Below are 21373 nucleotides of genomic sequence, written 5' to 3'. Positions count from 1 at the left end.
GGTGTGTAGATTGGAATACCCATGCGATGGCGCGCAATTTATTTGAATCGTGCCGACTTAAACACGCGGCTTGTTTATCGTTTTGTCCGGGTTAGAAAAGGGCATTTTAGCGTTGTCTGCAATACCGTCGAGAAACTCAAGTGGGCAATCGCGAGTTGTTGTCATAAAAATCCAATAGCAATTCAATGTCTGTATTATACACAGAGCAGCGTGTGTACTGTACTGTGCAGTATCTGTAGTATACAGTACGCAGAGCAGCGTGTGTACTGTATCTATATTATACACAGAGCAGTGTGAAACGCATAGGCGTGTCACAGTATCACATTTCTGCGCATTAAACATTATGATGACCTTTTGAAAATATTTATTTGAACTGATAATCCATCATACAGTGCTCTCGCCCCCGCACACACAAGGCTCTAGGATTTCAACTTCTTATCTACAGTACACCTCTCCCACACCATTCATTTGTAATGGATGGCTTTCTGGCTTGAATCTTCCCGAGCGTGGCCTTATAGTACATTCCTGCGCATGCATATACTGTATGACGTCCCAGTAGAAGTTCAAGTCTGAAAAAAAAGTTTTTTTTTTGTTACAGTATTTATTTTTCTTTTCTCAACATGGGCTTGCATAGCACTTATGGATATTATGAGAATCAAACAGTACTGTTGCTTTTTAAGTCATGTATGTTCTTTCTGATGTGGGTGGCATACTGTAGTAATGTGATTTTTAATTGGGGGTGTGGGGATCAAAACATTATGATGACCTGTTGAGAATATGTCTTTGAACTACAGTACATGTAATCCTTCATACAGCTCGCACCCCCTCCCACCCCTCCGCGCACACACAAGGCTCAAGTATTTCAACTTCTTATCAACACCTCTCACAAATCATTTATTTTCAAATGGTTGGCTTTGTGGTTTCATTAATCTTCCCGAGCCTGCTCTCACAGTTCTGCGCCTCCGTGTAATTCTCTTTGGTTGGGACCTGGGACCTTGTTGATTATTAATGCGCATGCGTGTATAAGTTGGCATTCATTTGGAAGTTAGTTCAAGTTTAAAAATATATACTGTACTGTATAACATTTTTTTTTTTTGGTTATCGCCATGGCTTGCATAGCAAGTATGGATATTATGAGATTCAAGTTTTACAAATGCAGTATATATTTTTGGGGGTTATCACCATGGGCTTGCATAGCAATTATGGATTTTATGAGAATCAAACAGTACTGTTTGGTCTGGAAGGTCTGAGAGCAGATATAAGCGGCCTCTCTACCCACACAGTTCTGAGGGGGGTGGCATACTGTAGTACTGTGATTTTTATTTGGAGGTGTAGGGATCAAAACATTATGATGACCTGTTGAGAATATGTCTTTGAACTACAGTACAGGTAATCCTTCATACAGCTCGCACCCCCTCCCCCTCCCCGCACACACACAAGGCTCAAGGATTTCAACTTCTTATCAACACAGCTAACAAACCATGCCACGCATGCGCAAGTGCGAAAAGCTAAGCCCTTCTAACTTGCCTTTTCTTCAACACAACACTCCCCCCCCACTAGTAATAAGATTAACATGTTGTGTGAGATACAGGCTGAGCTAAGCAAGCCCTTCTAAAACTGCTATTGTACTGTAACAAAACAAGTCAACTGGAAGTTCAAAGCTTATCAACAACACAACAACAGAGCCCTCCAACAGAGCCATTCACGTAAAAGTACTGTTGCGTGATTATCATGAGCTGGGCCGAAGACATGTTGGATAATCCTTAATGCAGGAAAATAGTATTTTTCTATAGAATTTTATTGCATTATTAACAGAAATGATTGATTAAACAAAAAAAATATAATAATTTTTATAAAACATTTTTTGTTTGGAGAGACTTCCTGTGACGTCAAGGGGAATGGATGCTTGAGGAACTGGCTCCAGAGCCCCTCCAACTGAATATCTTAAGATCAAGCAAATACAATAGCAAAACACCAAGTAAATAATCTCTAAATAAACCCCCCAGGACTGAGTTCCAGTGACATTCTGGGCATCAGAGTGGCCGATCCCTGCGTTCCAGAGAGCAGTTGTCGGCACGCTAGGAGACCCCCTGCGAGCCCCTGCCCTCGCTGCAAAACTTTCCCCCCTTCCACCCACAAAACGTACAACCAACTGCGGGAACAGAGAGGAGAGGCGGTGAGACTCCGAGTGCCCCGTGGAGTCCCGATTGACGGGGATTCAGTGGTGATCGAGGACGGAGCCATCGCCCCCCCCTCCCCCCATGGTGTCTAAGGAGCGCCCACTGCTGTCTCCCGCGGCCGTGAAATAAGGCGCGGGCGGTGTCTCTCCGCTGCGGGTCCCGCTCTCTCCCTCAAGATGACAGCGCTAATAAAAGGTACAAACCTGGTCTGAGGCGCTGCTGGGAGGGGAGAACGCCGGAAGGGTACCCTCTGGCTAAGGGAGTAACAGGCTCCGGTCGCGTGGCTGAGGGGGAGAGAGCAGCCGTCTTGAGTGGGCACTCTGTGGAGGCACCACCACCCCATAAAGGTGTTTAAGAGCGGGCGCCCTGTCTGTTAAGATCTTAGCTCTACTGTCTGAGCCCCAGGGTCCCAGAACCCTCCATCTTCCCAGAGATACTGTATTGAATTAAATAAATAATTTTATTCTGCTGCACCAGAAAGACCCCTGAGTGCCTGCAACATCCCTACATACACCTCTCCCCCCCCCCAAATAAAAAGGAAAAATAACAATTGAAGGGGGGAATTCCGGTGACGTCTAGGGGTTGCCAGCTTTAGAGGAGCTCCCGTCGACCCTCCTGAGAAAAGCATCAGTACAAGCACTACTCACGCCCGACCCCCCCCCCCCAGGTTGGCAGCAATCGCAGAGGCAATGGCGAGTAAACATAAAATTCCACAAAACCAAGGGGTTTTCCCGCTACTTTACCCCCGCGAGGCACCTGCTGGAGCGGGAGACGGGAAATCAAGAAGGCATCGAGGAGCCCGCGCGGGTTGAAGAGGGAGCTGATCAGAGCTTCCCCGACCTAGAACTACCTGCGCAAGGCCTGGGGAAGGAATTCTTCGAATCCCTTTTCGAAAAAATGCAGAAGGGATTCCAGCAAGATATAACTGCTGCCCTGGAAGGTCTGAGAGCGGATATAAGCGGCCTCTCTACCCGCACAGATGAGCTGGAGTTCAAAATGGAGGAAGTACTCCTGACCCAGTCTAACGCAGAGGATGAGGTGGTCAGACTAGGCCATGCAGTGAACAAACTCAAGGATGCCCTAGAGGATCAGGAGAACAGAAAGCGCAGGCAGAACCTGCGCATAAGAAATATTCCTGAGCCTGTTTCTCCTGACGCACTCCAGGATTACCTCCGCAGAACCTTTCTAACATTGGTGCCTGAGCTGTCAGACCACAATCTTCAGATGGATCGAGCACACCGCGCACTGGCCCCCAGGTCGGAAGACCCAAATCGCCGTAGAGACGTAATAGTTAAACTGCACACTTACTCTGCCAAAGAAAGAATTATGACTGCCAGTAGAGTGCTAAATGATCTTCAGATGGATAATAACCCAATCCAAATCTTTGGTGACCTGTCCAAAGTCACCATCGACAGACGTAGGGAGATGAGGCCCCTCACAGCATCCTTAGGGAGAGGGGCATCAAGTACAGATTTGGTTTCCCCATTTCTAGGCCAGAAGAACCCCAGAGTCCTTGAAGTCTTGGGATTACCCCCCCCCCCCGCGCGCGGGACCGGAGATGTCCTCCAGAGATCCAGAAAGACAGGAAGCCTCAGAGATCCCACGAGCAACCCAACGCCTAGCAAATCAGAGGAGGCATAACCCTCCCCCCCTCTAATCTTCCATCCAATGAGGATATCTGAAGAAAAAGAAGAAGGCGACCCTCCCTCCTGGCAGACTTCAAAGCCTCCAACCCGCCGGCCGAACAAGCCCTGAAGCACAGATCCCCCTGGGCCTCTCCTCCCCCCTCCACCATCTTCCCCTCCCCCCCCTCTTTTCCAGCCTCCCCCACCCACCCCCTCTCCTTCCCTTCCCCCCTCTTCTCCCTCCCCCCTCGTCCACCCCCTTTCCTTACCTTCCCCCCCCTCCACACCCCTCTCCTCCTTCCCCACCACCATCTCCGATCGCTTTACGCCAGAACTTGCCAACAAGATGCCCCGTGCCGGGATCCCAGACACCCCTGGTCGCTAGCCTTCCTCTTCTCGCTTGCAGATGCCAGCTAATACTAGGCTTTTGATGGCTGTGGCACAAGAGAAGAATCGGCCCCCCGACGCGGACCCCCTGCTGGAAAACCAGAGAATTTCCAATCTCCCTATCTCCTCATACCTCCACGTGTTGGAACTTCCATACCCTAAAGCCCAGAAGAATAGAACTTACACAACCATGCCGTTAACTGTTGAAGGAATGTGGCCCCCTTTCTGTGGGCCCTTTCCCTGGTTGTTGTTTCTGGCACCTGTCATTCCACCGAGTGTGAACTTCATCTGGAGAAGGTCGTATATATTCTCCCTACACACCCACGAAGCCCATCCCTGCCCCTCCCCCCTTCCTCCCTCCCCTCCCTTCCTCCCCTCCCTTCCTCCCTCTCTCCCACCCCCTCCCCATTTTCCCCCCGCTCCCTCCCCCGCACCTTCCCCCCCACTACCTCCCCCCAGTTCCCTCCCCCTCCCTCCCCCCCCCTCCCGCAACTCCTCTCTGAGCACCCAGATGTAATGTAAAGGCCTCTACCCACTGTGTCAATATGAATATGCACTGCTCCCAATTGCAGGTTGTCTTAAGTTCTTATCTTGTACCCTCCTCTCTTCCTCCCCCTCCTTTCCTACCCCCCTTCCTCCCCCCCTGTACACTCCCTCCCCCCCACATCTAAACTTAAAGCACCTGGCTCTGAACCCTCCCCCCTTGTATCTAAATGACATACTATTTATGAGTACCTGCCCTAATAGTTGATGTACGGAGGTTTGTTTCACAATACAAATGTTGTTTTGATTACTGGTTGAGACCTCTACTGCAAATGCTTTACACTATGTCCCCCCTCCCTCCCTCGACCTCCCTCCTCCCCCTCTCGACCTCCTTCTCCCCCTCCTTCCCTCCCCCCACCCCCCTTCTCTCCATACACATCCCCTCCTCCCCAAACCACCAACTAGGTTAAAGGTATCTGCACTCACCACCAGAAACAAATGCCTCTGCTATCGGTATACTTGTACTTGTTCCCCCTACCCCACATGTAAAGACTTTTCTAATGATTCCCCGTTGAAATTTTGGAGGTCGCTCGGTCCTGGTCTCCGGTTTCCGGCCTTGCTTTACGGCTCAGGAAGCTCTCCAGGGGTTTCCAACCACCTTTCCTTCTTCAACCTGGTGATTAAGGATCCTCTCTCATGGCCACTGTTAGGCCCACAACACCCTCCTCCTCCTATTGTCTCTACCACCCTTCTCCCCCCCACCCCTGTCCCTCCCGTCTGAGGGCCCCAACCTTGCGGAGTCTTGTCTCAGGCCCTCAAGCCCCGCCGAGGCTCCTACATAATTCAGTTCTAGCCCCCTTTCATGGGAAACCAAGGGGCTGTGAGGCTTTTAGCCTCACAAACAGAAACCCCACAAAATGTCTTCCATAAAGCTTATCTCCCTTAACGTAAAAGGCCTAAATTCGGTAAAAAAAAGAAAACTTGCACTCCAAGAATTTAAAAAATCAAAAGAAGATATCCTTTTTTTACAAGAAACACACTTTGACTCCCCCAACCCACCAAACACGTTCAAACGTATTTTCCCATACTATTCCCAAGCATTCTATGCCTCCTCTCCAAATAAAAAAAGAGGAGTGGCCATACTTATTAAAAACAATGTCCCCTTCTCCCTTACAAAAGCCACCCCAGATCTAGATGGGAGATACTTGATCCTCCAAGGTACCATATCTGGGTCCACTGTCACTCTAGTTAACCTGTATCACCTTAACGAGAACCAAACTCTATACCTAAAAAATCTTCTAGATGGTATAGACCCGCAAGCCCTCAACTCGGCAATAATAGCTGGAGATTGTAACATGACAGCTTCACCTACCCAAGACAGGTCAACAACGCCATCTACACCCCTTTCTTCCCAAACTCAAAATAAGGCCAAAAAATTTAGAGACATCATGGAGAGTTTCTCTTTAACAGATATATGGAGGGCTCAGCACCAAGGTCAGAGGGACTACACCTTTTTCTCTGCCCCTCATCAGTCCTATTCCAGGATCGACTATTTTCTAGGTACCAAAAATATTCTACAAGCATCCTCCCATTCGAACATTGGCCCAATTACCTGGTCTGATCACGCCCCTGTCAAACTCACCCTCTCTCTGCCCTTCGTCAAAAGCAACTCATACAAATGGAAATTGAACGACTCTCTGCTTAAAGCTGCAGTTCAGTCAATATCCTGCATGTTTGTTTTTTTTAATAAATCAGTTCTGTAGTAAGAAAAAATACTTTTAGCATTTTCTGTTTTTAAAAAAACAACTTTGAAAGACCAATTTTCTTGTATTCTATTTTAACAGCCATTTGCTAAGGCACTGCCCCTTCATGTCCTGTCACAAGCTCTGGCACACCCCTTTGTCAGCCCTGCCCTCCCTCTTGCACATGTCAGTTCAGGATTGCTCATAAATATTCATGAGCTTCCACTGCCAGCCAAGCAGATTATAAACAAATGCCAGCTTTTAATATGTCACCAAATTTCGACCTATCAATACATGGAAAACGAATTGAGCTGCAGCTATACAGTTCTTTAGGTAATTAGAGATTGCACACATGAAACTATTGAAGTAAAAAAATAAATGTAAAAAAAAAAAGACTGAACTGCAGCTTTAATTGCCCAGAAACAGAGAATATAATCAGACAAAAGCTCTCCACTTTTTTTCCAAATAAACAAGGGTTCAGTCTCAGCCCCAACAACATTATGGGAAGCTCACAAAGCTTCGATTAGAGGAGACCTTATCTCTATCGCCTCCTATAAGAAAAAAATGAAACTCAAGCTGCAGAATGAACTCACAGATAAAATCATAAAGTTTGAACATATTCACAAATCTAATCCGTCCAAAAAAGTCCTAAAACTGCTAACCCAAGCCAGAGCGGACCTAAAGCAAACCCAACTCGAAAAAGTGGAGAGGTCGCTGAGATGGACCAACCAAAAGTTTTTCGACAAGGGCAACAAAGCAGACATATTACTAGCTACTAAACTCAGAGGGGTCCAGATCAAATCCCAAATCTCCAAAATCCGCACCAAAAACGGAAAGGTCACATATATAGAGAAGAAGATAGCCCAGTAATTTGCAAAATTTTACTCAGACTTATACAATCTACATCCCCCAGACCGAGACCACGTCAATCTTGAGACAATAGCGCAATACCTCGCGCAATGTAACCTTCCCTCACTATTGGAAGAGGAGCTAGAAGGCCTAAATAAACAAATTTCCCAGGAAGAGCTAGCCGGAGCCATTAAATCCCTCAAATTAGCCAAAACACCCAGCCCTGACGGCTTCTCCAATATCTATTATAAAACATTCATGTCAACTCTGACCCCCTATCTGCTCGATATGTTTAACTCCTTTCTGGCGGGCGAATCAATTCCCTCTACAATCTCCTCTGCAAACTTAGCCATCATCCACAAGGAAGGTAGTGACCCACTGTTGTGCAGGAATTATAGGCCAATTTCCCTTCTCAACACAGATCTCAAGATCTACAGCAAGATCTTAGCAAACAGGCTCAATCCAATTCTCCCTCGACTTAATCACATTGATCAAGTAGGTTTTGTGTCAGGAAGGCAGGCCTCTGACAATACCCAAAAAATTGTGGATATTATTGACCATGTACACCTCACTGGAACTAAGGCTATGATTCTAAGCCTCGATGCTGAAAAAGCGTTTGATAGAATCAAATGGTCCTACCTAGATCAAACATTGCTTAAATTCGGCTTCAATGACCCATTCCTCCAAGGAGTCAGTGCAGTCTACCAAAACCCCACGGCTCACATTAAGCTCTCAGGTGGATCATCAGATTCAATACAAATTAAAAATGGAACCAGACAGGGATGTCCCCACTCCCCTTTATTGTTCGCCCTTTCAATGAACCCCTAGCGGCAAAAATTAGAGACGAAACAAGTATAAAAGGGGTTACGATTGCCGAAACAAAGTACAAAATCTCTCTGTTTGCCGGCGATGTAATACTGACCCTCTCCAGCCCCCATACCTCCCTCCCCAACCTTCAAAAATTACTAGACCAATTTGGATCAATTTCAGACTACAAAGTAAATATGGATAAGTCAGAAGCTCTTAACCTGACTCTCCCTGAACCATTGTGGAAACTGCTACAATTTAATTATAAATATAAATGGAGTACAACCAATATTAAATATCTTGGGATTAAAATCTCAAACTCATATAGGTCCTTATACCATTTCAATTTCCCCCCTCTTTTCGATCAGATTAAAAAAGACCTTGAGTCTTGGAGCAAACTCCAGATCTCCTAGTTTGGAAGAATAGTCTCAATAAAAATGAATATTCTACCGAGACTTCTCTACCTCTTCCAAATGCTCCCCATAGCCGTTCCACTTCCAGCTTTAAAGAACATCCAGTTCCACTTATTCCAATTCATCTGGAAAACCGGGAGACTAAGGGTTCCGAAATCGGTAATGCTATCCCCCAAAACGAAGGGAGGGCTTGGGGTCCCTGACGTGATCAAGTATTACCAATCGGCACAGCTGAGGCAGGCCATAGCTTGGAATTACGACCCGGCCTCCTCATGCTGGTTAGCAATAGAGTCCCATGACGTGGCCTCCCTCCCCCTCCCGGTGTCCCTCTGGTCCCGGGGGGGCAAGGAGAAAAGCCCTAGGAAGTTTGATCTAGGATCAATGAGATGTACGTGGGACATATGGCTCAAAAATAAAGGGAAGTATGGCCTGTTAGCATCCCCCTCTCAACTTACCCCCATCTTTGGAACCCAAATTTCCTGCCCGGGTGTTCACAAAGACAATTCGGTCAATTTCAAGACCTGAACATCAGGCTGGTTGCAGATCTGCTGAAGAAGGGACAGCCCTTCACCTTCCAGGAGCTCCGGGATAAATATCAGATCCAGGATCTCCAATTATTTAAATACCTGCAAATTAGGCACTTCCTCTAGTCGCTTTCACAAATGCTAAATTTCCCACACTAACCAAATTCGAATCCCTTTGTATCAAGGGCAACTACCACAAGGGGTTGATCTATACAGTAACTACTGAGAGAGGGTGGGAGAGGGGGGTTTGTGTAGGCTGGTTTGTACATGAACACAGTACTATTATCTTACACACACTCCCCCCCTTCCTTTTTTAACTGCGGCAGTTCTGAAAATGAAAAGAAACAATAAATGCAGACATGGTTATTTTTAGGGCCATACTTACCTGTATTATACTTACCTGTGCCTTATTACTTCCCGAGGCCTGGCCATTTCGTTGTATAACAATAGGCAACACAGTCGCAATATGATCGATATATTTATAACATCTTGCTACGGTGAGTATGTTGTTCCAGAAATGGAGTATCCCTTTCTCCAATTCATCCTTTTTTTACGGTTTCCACACTTTTCTGATATAATCCTTCAACTCATGCCATACCATTTTGATGTAATTAAAATCTGGTGATCTGGAATACAGTAGAAGGGGAGAAAAAAAGTTAATTACATACTGTAAGGAGATATAAACCGTGTAAAACAATGAGAAATGGTTACCCAACTTACTCCGCTGGCATCTTACTGTAACCCAGTTGATACCGCTGGCAAGAATGTGAGCTGTTGACGCGGTGTGTTTCGGATCATTGCCCTGGAAGAACCGGTGACCAGATGGGAAATCATTCCTAATGTATTCGACAACATGTGTAATTATGTGATCTTGGAAGAACACTTTATTCATGATTCCTGTAAACAAGAAAAGAAAAATGTACAGTAACATTAGGGTGCAAAATACTGTATGGTACAGCTGTCCAGTGCATGAGGCAAGGCCACAGGCACAGCATGTGTATTTGTGCATTATTTTACCCTCAAAGATAATAGTGCATCCTGGTCCTTGTATAGAGATATCACCCCACACATGCATCTTCACTGAGTGCTTGGGACGCGGCTTCAGAGATAGGCGTCCTTTTTTGTAGAATGCAAAGCGGGCAAATCTCTCATGCGCTATAGTTGTCTCGTCAGTAAAGATGACATCCTGGAAAGTCTCGCCACTTTCAATCCATGCCCGTGCCTGGTCCATTCTTTTTATTTGTTGGCTTCCCTTATCATAGGATACGGTCTGTAATGACAAGGAATAATGTTAGAGGTATGTCAGGAAGCAGGGCTTACGCAACACCTCCTTACCTGTCTTGGAGATTGTTGCTGCCACCCCTCGCTCCCCACTGACGTGTCCTCGGCGTGGGACTCGGCGATCTCGCCGACTCCGGTTCTTGCGTCCGCCATCTTATCGGGGCGCACGCAGGAGGATCTTACACAGCGCACCTTCATCTGTAATTTATTTACTCCTCCGGCCTTCTAGCCATGTTAAAAAGAAGGACAACTCTCTCCGACCGTGCATTGACTATCGGGGCCTCAACCGGATCACGGTCAAGAACCGGTACCCCCTCCCTCTCATATCCGAACTATTTGATAGACTCCAGGGGGCTAAGATCTTCACGAAATTGGACCTCCGGGGCGTACAACCTTATTCGTATTCGGGAGGGTGACGAATGGAAGACCGCCTTCAATACACGTAGTGGTCACTTCGAATACTTGGTGATGCCCTTCGGGCTCTGTAACACCCCAGCGGTCTTTCAGGACTTCATAAATGAAATTTTTCAAGACATACTCAATTCTTTTGTTATTGTATACCTAAACGATATTCTCATCTTTTCCAGCAATCTCCAGGATCACACTCGACACACCAGGCTCGTTCTTTCCCGTCTCCATTCCAATCACTTGTACGCCAAAATAGAAAAATGCCTCTTTAATCTGTCCTCTACGCCCTTTCTTGGATACATCATCTCGGAAAAGTGTTTCTCTATTGACCCCGAGAAACTCAAAGCCAATCTCAACTGGCCACAGCCCAATTACCTCAAGGCTATTCAACGTTTTTTTAGGCTTTTCGAATTAACATCAAAGGTTTATTCGGAATTTTCCCACCATAATTGCACCCATCACCGCTCTAACGAAAAAAGGAGCCGACCCCTCAGCTTGGTCCCCTGAGGCAACCTCAGCCTTCGAAACTTTGAAACGTACATTCGTTTTCGCCCCTATTCTTCGACATCCTGACACGAGTCTGCCCTTTATGCTAGAGGTCGATGCATCGGATTGCGGTGCAGAAGCCGTGCTCTCTCAAAGATGTTCTCAGCAAGACCAGTTGCACCCCTGCGTTTTTTTCTCAAATTTTTTTTCCTCTGCTGAGAAGAACTACGATGTGGACAATAGAGAACTGCTGGCTATTAAGATGGCTCTTCTGGAGTGGAGACACCTACTGGAGGGGTCTAGAGAACCAATTTCTATTCTTTCTGACCATAAGAACTTCTTTATATTGCGACTGCACGTCGCCTGGGCTCCCGCCAGGCTCGCTGGGCACTCTTCTTTTCCAGATTTAACTACAACCTATCATACATCCCGGGTACCAAGAACATAAAGGCGGACGCTTTATCCAGACAGTTCTCTCCAGAGGAGAGACCCGAAGAAGTTCCCGAAACTATTCTGCCCAAGGGACTTATAATTTTTACGGCCTCATTCAACATTCTGGACAAGATCCTTAGGGCTCAAAGGAACATTCTGGGTGTTCTAGAGGTACCAAAGGGGAGGCTGTATGCTGCCCTTGAATTTTGTCCCAAAATCTTAGAGTGGGGTCATTCTGCCCATTCTGCAGGACATCCCGGCTTCCAAAAAACCCTGGATCTTATCCAACGCACCTTTTGGTGGCCTAATATGGCTGGTACCATCCGGGAATTCACCAGCGTCTGTCCCACTTGCACTCAAAGCAAAGCCCTTCGACAAAAACCCTCTGGCTTACTTATGCCTTTACCCATTCCGGAACGCCCCTGCTCCCATATTTCTATGGACTTTATTGTTGAATTACCCAGGTCTAAGGGGATGAACACCATCTTAGCTGTTATAGATCACTTTTCTAAACAGGTATACTTTATTCCCCTCAAGGGCTTGCCCTCCTCACCCACCCTCGCAGGCATTTTTCCCAAGGAGATTTTTCAGATTCATGGACTTCCCACTTCTATAGTTTTGGACAGCGGCTCCCAATTCGTATCCAGGGTCTGGCGAGCCTTCTCCAAAAGACTCGGAATTTCACTATCTTTTTCCTCAGGATATCATCCTCAAACAAATGGACAAACGGAGAGAGTCAACCAGACTTTAGAGCAATATCTGTGTTGTTTTGTGTCCGTGACCCAAGATAACTGGTCAGAACTGCTGCTTTGGGCAGAGTTTGCTATCAACTCCATAAAGAACGAATCTACCCACAAATCCCCATTTTTTTTTAGAAATTACGGATTCCATCCTGCTCGTCTTCCCATCTCCAATACTCCCTCAGGACTGCCAGCTGCCGACGAACGGATCTCCTTACTTCAGAACTCTTGGACTAAGGTTCAGTCTTCTCTCCAGGAGGCTTCAGGAAGGTTCAAACTCCAGTCTGATCGACATCGCCAAGCTTCTCCCAGATACAAGCCAGGGGATATGGTCTGGCTTTCGGCAAAAAATATTCGTCTAAAAACTCCTACCCCAAAATTGGCACCTAAATTTCTGGGATCCTTTTCCATACGGGAACAAATTAACCCTTTCTCCTTCCGTCTACAACTTCCACCAGCAATGAAGATACCCAACGTTTTTCATACCTCATTATTAAAGCCTTTTGTACAGAGTACTCTCTTTCCAGATTATACTCGTAGACCCAAACCTGTGATTGTTCAAGGACACGAGGAGTACGAAATACAGTCTATAATGGACTCATGTCTCTCCAGGGGGAAGGTCCAGTTTCTCGTACATTGGAAGGGCTACAGTCCGGGGGAACACACCTGGCTGCCTCGAGGTCATATTCACGCCCCTACACTCTTAAAACTCTTCCACAAGAAGTATCCATTAAAGCCTTGGAAGGATTGTCCACAGTCCAATCCTCGAGGGGGGGATAATGTCAGGAAGCAGGGCTCACGCAACGCCTCCTTACCTGCCTCGGAGGTCATTGCTGCCGCCCCTCGCTCCCCACCGACGTGTCCTTGGCGTGGGACTCGGCGATCTCGCCCGACGCCGGTCCTTGCGTCCACCATCTTTCGGGGCGCGCGCAGGAGGATCTTACACAGCGCGCGCCTCCGGCTGTAATGTATTCACTCCTCTGGCCTTCTAGCCACGCCCCCCATGTACAGCTGCAGCCCCGCTCCTGCTCTCACACTCCACAGCTGATCACAGGCAGGGATCACAGCCTGCACCAGTCACAAGGCGCTCCACGGCACCCCCCCGCTCTGCCTCCTTCCCTGTATGGTCCCTCCACGTATATTACCCCTGTTCTCCCTGGGAATCATTGCTCTGCATAGCTTCTGATAGTTGGGTTAGTATTCCTGTGTGCTCTTGTTCTTCGTATTCTTCAGGTTTGAACCGGCTTGGCTTTCTACTCTTCCTCTGGCACTGAACCCCGGCTTACTCCTCACGACGCAGTCTCTCTCTGCCCTTCGATCTCGGCTTGCTCCTCTACCTCCCGGACATCTGGCACCCTCGAACCCCGGCTACGGCAATCACTACGATTCTTCTACCTCTGGACACGGCAAGTACCTTTGGTTCCCGTACTAAAGACTCCTGGCCTGGCAACTATTACCACACTCTGGACATGCCCCTTTGCTGTGGGTGCGTGGTATTATACTTTCCACCTCAGTCTTGGGACGGGTCTGGTCTGCGGGCAGCACTACTGTGACAAGGTACTAAAAAAAGCACAAAAAAAATTAAAAAATAAGTCAAAGACTTCTACTGTACAGTATAGAAAACTAACAGTAATGTATTGAAACAATACAGTATACAGTATGGACAGTATTACATACAGTACAGTTGGCCAACCCTATTGTACAGTAGGCTAGGAGGGAGCCTAACATGAAAATAGAGGGCTAAACAAGAAATCACAAGTCTGGAGAGGGAGTGAGGTGGGGGCTATACAGTACTGTACAGTACTTACTTAACACGCCCATATTTCCATCCCAATTTCCATCTCATCTGCCTGATGCTGTTCGGAGATGCTTTTATTTTGTGAATTGCCTCTAGTGCATTCTTTACCCTTGTGGCACACGTCTCATCATTCTGTTCACTTATTTGGTCCACCAGAAGTGTTGTCGCCCTACAGTGTAAAGAAAAAAAGAACAATTTGTTACAGTAGGCAAATTAAGCATCCCAATAGACTGCACAGTCACACACTCAGTCCCACCACCAATCACTGGCATAAAAGCTGGTGACATACAGTACTGTACTGTTGATGCTTTGTGGGTGTGTGTGTACAGTAAATGCAGGATTATTAGTTACCACAGGCATACAGAACACACAAGCAAACACAGGCATACAGAACAGTACAGGACGTTACAGTATGGAGGACAAGAAGTACTTTTCTCAAGCTGAGATCTTTTGAAATCCTTTTCTTTGGCATCGCTGCTGTTAGAAAAAACATGCGAGCACACACTGAGCAATTCGATGTGAATTCGATGTGCATTGAATGTGCATTGAATACACAAAATGGATGGTGTATTTATACTTTAATTTAATGTGCCTCAACGTCACTCGACAGGATTAGTACACAGTACGCCCACTTTTAACACCTGCACCTCGTGTCCATGCCCGCGAAAAATTTCAAATAAAAGGTGAGACAAATTGCATAGACTCTCACACACTAATCCCTATCTGAACTTGCTCTTGTTCAGATACTGAATGTGCATTCGTCCTTCTTTTTCCATGGATCGCCCCCGATTCTACGGACGAGGACCCAGCTTTCTTCTGCTGTGCCTGCCAAGCGAAAGGCGGAAGCTGTTTCCCAGCCAAAACCTAAGCGAAAACCAAAGCAGAATAAATAAAATGTTCCGAAGGCTCCAAAGGTTAAGACCCCTGGGCCTTATTTTGTGAAGAAGAAATTCGGCGCCCTTAGCACAGTGCAAGTCAAGTGGAGTCCCGATCCTCTACTTGTACCCCCCGCTCACCTGCTCCACAACCCATCTTCGACGCTGCTTCTCTCCTGTCAACCCCCTGCCGACCTGCTCCACAACCCATCCTCGACGCTGCTGCTTTCCTATCAACCCCCTGCTGACGTGCTCTACACCCATCCTCGACGCTTCTGCTCTCCTGTCAACCCCCTGCCGACCTGCTCCACAACCCATCCTCGACGCTGCTGCTCTCCTGTCAACCCCCTGCCGACCTGCTCCACAACCCATCATTGAGGCTGCTCTCCTGTCAACCCCCTGCCAACCTGCTCCACAACCCATCCTCGACGCTGATGCTCTCCTGTCAACCCCCTGTCGACCTGCTCAACAACCCATCATTGAGACTGCTCTCCTGTCAACCCCCTGCCGACCTGCTCCACAACCCATCATTGTGGCTGCTCTCCTGTCAACCCCCTGCTGACCTGCTCCACAACCCATCATTGAGTCTGTTCTCCTGCCAACCCCGTGGTCACCAGCTCCACCAACCATCCTCGACACTGTTCTCCTGGCCACCCGCTGGTCACCTCCTCCACCACCCACCTACGCAGATGTCTACAGCACAGATCAAAAGGTTGATCTTCTTTTGGAGACCATGTTGAGTATGGATATGCGCATGGAGAAAATGGAAAGGAACATGGAGAAAATGGAAAGCAAGATTGTGGGGATGTATTCTTTCCTGCGAGTTCCTGTCCCTGTACCAGTATGTACGACGCAGGAGCAGGAGGGTGACCTGCATGTTGTGACCTTCACGCTTCCCTCACGAAGCCCCCCACGCTCACTCCATCCATCACAAGATCGTCTGTACCAGTATGCCTTTGAGGACATGAGATGACAACTCCGATAAGGCCACGACATTAATTATGAAGGAAATAAAAGAAACAAGGCTCTGCCCGCAAATTTAAGAAAGACCATTTTGAATGAAGTGGAGCGTTATTTCCGTGTTACCCCAACAATTATGAGAGCTGTGAGAGACACTATAAATGGCCTGATGAGGCATACAAGGGCTCATGCTTGGAGTGGCAACCCTCTTGCTAATGACTTTTCCCAAACTCTACTGTAGTGCAAAAGTTTACCAAATAAAACATGGATTTATGGTTTAATGTGTTTAATCATTTTATTTTTATTTTTATTGTTTTGAAATATTGTTATTGTTTAATAATGTATTTCTGTTAATCAGGCACAGGTAAGAGGTAAGTATGATACAGGCACTTTACAGCACTGTAAGTACTGTATGGCACTCAAACTAACCATGTCTGCATTTATTTTTTCTTTTAATTTTCAGAACTGCCGCAATGAAAAAAGGAAGGGGGCGGGGATGTGTAAGATAATAGTACGGTGTACATCCTGTATCTTACACAAACCCCCCTCTCCCACTCTCTCTCTCAGTAGTTACTGTATAGAAATTCGTGTTTGCCAAAAAAAAGAAGTGTTTTAAAAAAAATCTTTTGAAATAAATACTGTATTGTTATTGTTAAATCATTTATTTCTGTTAATCAGGCACAGGTAAGTATGATACAGGCACTTTACAGCACTGTAAGTACAGTATGGCACTTAAACTAACCATGTCTGCATTTATTGTTTCTTTTCATTTTCAGAACTGTCGCAATGAAAAAAGGAAGGGGGGGATGTGTAAGATAATAGTACAGTGTTCATGTACAAACCAGCCTGTATCTTACACAAACCCCTTTCTCTCACCCTCTCTCAGTAGTTACTGTATAGAAATTCGTTTTTGCCCCCCCAAAAAAAATGTTTTAAAAAAAATCTTTTTAAATACTGTATTTTCAGAGCTGCAGCCCCCTCTCTCCCCGATCTTCCCCCATCTTGCAATGTCATAACGAAGAGAAAGACAAGAGTTACTGTATTGTATTTTTGTACTGTATTATGCATTAAAAAATAAAATCTATTTTTTAATCCGACCCCCTCTTGCAGACCTGAAATTCGTATGAACAGTTCAACAAACTGTTAGGATTCGGCGTCCCCTGCGTCCCCCACACAGAACATCCTCTACTTTCAGGGAGACCCTGGCTGCACGGCGCAACCCTGCCTTACCTTTCCCGTAACCCTTGGTCTTCCTTGGTTGCAGCTTAACAACCCACTCATCGACTAGACTTCCTCTACTCCTATCACTTGGAAACCGAGGTCAGGCAAAGCCCAGAAATTATTGGCCAATACCTCGGCCCCTGAGGTTATCCTTCCTCCAGTCTACCATCAATTCCGGGACGTTTTCAATAAGGTCCAGTCAGACCTGTTGCCACCTCATAGGACGTACGATTGTCCGATCGATCTTGTTCCAGGCAACTCCTTACCCAAATCTAAGACCTACCCTTTGTCCTTACCTGAATCTCTGGCCATGGATTAATATATCCAGGAAAACCTCAAGAAAGGTTTTATTCGTCCTTCTAAATCCCCAGCAGGTTTTTTCTTTGTCAAAAAGAAGGATGGGACGTTAAGACCTTGCATTGACTACAGGGGTCTGAACCGTATCACCATTAAAAATCGTTACCCCCGCCCCCTCATTACCGAACTGTTTGATAAATTACAGGGGGCTAATATATTTCCAAGTTGGATTTACGTGGAACCTATAACGTGGTACGTATCAGGCGGGGGGATGAATGGAAGACGGCCTTCAACACACGTAGCGGCCACTACGAGTATCTTGTTATGCCCTTCGGCTTATGTAACGCCCCCGCTGTCTTCCAGGACTTTGTCAACAATGTTTTCCGTAAAGTACTCAACATTTTTGTGATAGTATACTTAGATGATATCTTGATTTTTTCCAATGACCTTCAGGACCATATACGCCACACCTCCTACGTTCTCTCTCGTCTCCGTGAACATCATTTATATGCCAAGTTGGAGAAATGCACCTTCCACCAGACCTCTACCCACTTCCTAGGGTACATAATTTCCGATGAAGGCTTTATGATGGATTCTGGTAAACTTCAAGCTGTGACGGAGTGGCCAAGACCCAATTCCCTCAAAGCCATACAACGCTTTTTGGGTTTCGCAAACTACAATTGTAAGTTTATACGTAATTTCTCTACCATCGTGGCACCTCTCACTGCCCTTACGAAGAAAGGAGCCGATCCTTCGTCTTGGTCACCTGGAGCCATTGCCGCCTTCGAGATACTCAAGCAAGCCTTTATATCCGCACCTATTCTCCGCCATCCCAACATCGAGCTTCCCTTTGTCCTGGAGGTTGACGCCTCCGATTGCGGCGCAGGGTCAGTGCTATCTCAGAGACCCACGCCCCAAGATAAGTTACATCCCTGTGCATATTTTTCCAACAAATTATTTTCCGCTGAGAAGAATTACGACGTGGGTAACAGGGAACTTCTGGCCGTGAAAATGGCTCTTCAAGAGTGGAGGCATCTCCCGGAGGGGTCAAAAGAGCCGTTTACCATCCTCACGGATCACAAGAACCTTCTAAACATTGAGAGTGCCCAACGTCTCGGCCCGCGACAGGCTCGTTGGTCTCTTTTTTTTTTCTCGATTTTCACCTTTCTTATATTCCCGGGACTAAGAACGTAAAGGCGGACGCACTTTCCCGACTACACTCCTCTGAAGAGGTTCCAGAAGAGTCTTTGGAAACCATCCTTCCACAGGAGAGGATTCTCGCCACTTCCTCCTTCAAGAATCTTGATAAGATTATGCTTTCCCAGAGACGCATTCCTAAAGACTTGGTTGTTTCCGACAACAAACCCTTCGTTCCTTCCAAATTTGTTCCTGAAGTACTGGTTTGGGGTCACTCTTCGAAATCCGCAGGTCATCCTGGTTTTAAGAAGACTATTGACCTAATTCGTCGGAATTTCTGGTGGCCTAAGATGTCTCAAGATGTTTTGGAATTTACCCGCGCTTGCCCTACGTGCGCGCAGAACAAGTCTCTTTGTCAAAAACCCCAGGGTCTTCTGTTACCTCTTCAAGTCCCCGACCGTCCCTGGTCCCACATTTCGGTGGATTTCATCATGGACTTTGCCAAATCCAGAGGAATGAACACAATCTTGGTATTCGTGGACAGATTCTCTAAGATGTCTCACTTTATTCCGCTTAAGGGACTACCCACCTCTCCCGCCCTCGCTGACATCTTTATGGATCAGATTTTCCGGATTCATGGGATTCCTTCTTCCATCGTGTCTGACAGAGGTTCTCAATTTGTATCTAAATTTTGGAGAACTTTCACTAAGAGATTGGGCATCTCTTCCTCATTCTCTTCTGCCTATCTATCACCCACAGTCTAATGGACAGACGGAGAGAATAAATCAATCCCTGGAGAAGTACCTAAGATGCTTTATATCTGATTCCCAGGACGATTGGACTCAACTCCTTCCTTGGGCAGAGTATGCTGTTAATTCTGCCAAGAATGAAGATACACGTGAGTCGCCCTTTTTATAAATGATTGGTTTCACCCTCCCTGTTTACCCATTTCCAACATTCCCTAGACGAACGCATTTCCGCCCTCCAAACTGCATGGTCCAGGATTTAGTCTACCCTCCTGGACTCCTCCCGCAGATCGAAACTTCAAGCCGATCGCCATCGTCGTACGGTGCCGTTACAAGCCAGGGGATTTGGTATGGCTCTCTTCTAAGAATATCCACTTAAAGGTACCATCCCCCAAATTGGCACCCAAATTCCTGGGCCCTTTTTCTATCTGTGAACGGATCAATCCTGTGGCGTTCCGTCTCCAACTGCCATACAGTATGAAGATTCCCAATGTTTTTCATGTCCCTCTTAAAGCCTTTTGTCGCCAGTCATTTTTTTCCGGACCAGACTCGTTAACCGGACCCCGTTACCGTCAAAAATAACGAAGACTATGAAGTTCTGATACAGATACATGGAGGAGTGGACACACCCAGGACTGCAATTACATATTTTTCTCAGCAGTCCATTTATCGTACGCTACATACTGTACATATAGACTACTTATTTGTGGACACAGATAGCACTAGGATGCTCACAGATGTGCAGCTCCATGGTCAGACTATGGAATGATCACCATAGGTGCTATCACACATCTTGGAGGAGTTGGTCTCATATTTTACTACCAACACATCACTGGAAACTTCACTGACCATGGTATGGGAGACATACAAGTCAGTACTGAGGGGGCAGTAATAACTAGCTAGCAACAGGAAAAAGACCAGACTCCATACTGTAGATATAAAGTGGTATGAAAAAGAAAGTACACCCTCTTTGAATTCTATGGCTTTACATATCAGGACATAATAACAATCATCTGTTCCTTAGCAGGTCTTAAAATTAGGTAAATACAACCTCAGATGAACACCAACACATGACATATTACACCGTGTCATGATTTATTTAACAAAAATAAAGGCAAAATGGAGAAGCCATGTGTGAAAAACTAAGAAGATGTAGCCAGGTCTCCTTTTTCCCCACTGACCCCCCTCCTTCTTCTGCATACAGCCGCGCATGAGGGCGTGAAGGGGCAGGTGCGCGAGTAGCGCGTTACTGTGGAGTGCGGGCCGGTTGCCGGGAATGCGATCAGGCCGTTGCTAAGGCCGCGGTCGCGTATCTAAGGTCACGGCGGCTGGCGAAGAGGGCGCCGCCATTACCCGGCCACTCGCGCAAGAGAGCCCCCAGAGCCAGGAAGAGTCGCGCGAGAGTAGGGACAGGGATAGAAAGGTTGCGGCAGCCATTAGGGATTAGTGCATGCGCAGGAGAGGCGCGCACGCGGCCCCTATCTGTTTCTAGGCTCCATGGGACTACAACTCCCATGGGGCATAGCGAGACAGGCACCAGGTGCCTCATAGGAGCCAATAGGGCTGCAGGATTGCCCTGGAGCAAGTGGAAACATTTGGCGGGCTTTCAGCTACGTGGCAGTCAGAGACCGGAGCAGCCCAGGGAAGGAGGTAGGGTACAGGAGTCAGGGACTTCCTGTACTAGGCCAGCACCCCCAGGGCCCGAGATAGCTCAGCTCCCCAGTAAGGTGAGTGTTGCCAGGGACAGCCCTCAGGTTAGGGACCCTGCCACTTACATTAGTGGGAGCTGGGATTAGTTAGTGATCAGGTGAGTGAGTTGGAGTCAGGGAGCTGTGAGGGAAGGAATGGTGCGGGGAGCGAGTGCAGCTCCTGCCCCATATAGGTACCCACACCCCAGGTAGGCCCCAACTCCCCACTAGGTTAGTGGGTAAACGCTTAGGGAGGCCCAAGATAGGGACGCTGCCCTTAGTGTAGAGTGCTGC

Source organism: Ascaphus truei, chromosome 2 (assembly GCF_040206685.1).
Source record: "Ascaphus truei isolate aAscTru1 chromosome 2, aAscTru1.hap1, whole genome shotgun sequence".
NCBI lineage: Eukaryota > Metazoa > Chordata > Amphibia > Anura > Ascaphidae > Ascaphus > Ascaphus truei.
Note: the sequence above shows the minus strand (reverse complement) of the source record.